Consider the following 484-nt stretch of genomic DNA (forward strand, 5'->3'; position numbering starts at 1 on the left):
TAGAAAATTTGATTGCAGAAATAATTTTAATGAAATTAATTTTACAAAAACATTTGTACTATATAATATTAAGTTTATAAGTTAATATCGGTATTTTGATAACAAGCCATAATTTGTTAGACACACATACGTACATACACGGGCAATCAAAAGTGATTGCATGGTTCTTTTTTGTATAATATTTACAATGTTTTTCAAGTAAAAATTTTTTTGTTATTTTTTTATATAAACATGGTTCATGCTTTAATCGAAACCACATAAGTCAAACTTCAAAAATTTATACAGAACGTTGAAAAATTCAACAAATTTTCATGTAAATTTTCTACTTTTGGGTAGGTACGTAGATAGATTGGTTATGTATGTAATTCTAGTGAAACAAGTGAAAGATTTAAGCGGATAAAAAATCGCGTTAATTTTTAATGAATTTTTTCCGACGTATTTTGCGGCTTTATGCATATAACAGGTGTAATTTATAAAATATAGT

Source organism: Rhagoletis zephyria, unplaced genomic scaffold (assembly GCF_001687245.7).
Source record: "Rhagoletis zephyria isolate East Lansing unplaced genomic scaffold, Rhagoletis_zephyria_1.1 Rzeph_scaffold_18506, whole genome shotgun sequence".
Lineage (NCBI taxonomy): Eukaryota > Metazoa > Arthropoda > Insecta > Diptera > Tephritidae > Rhagoletis > Rhagoletis zephyria.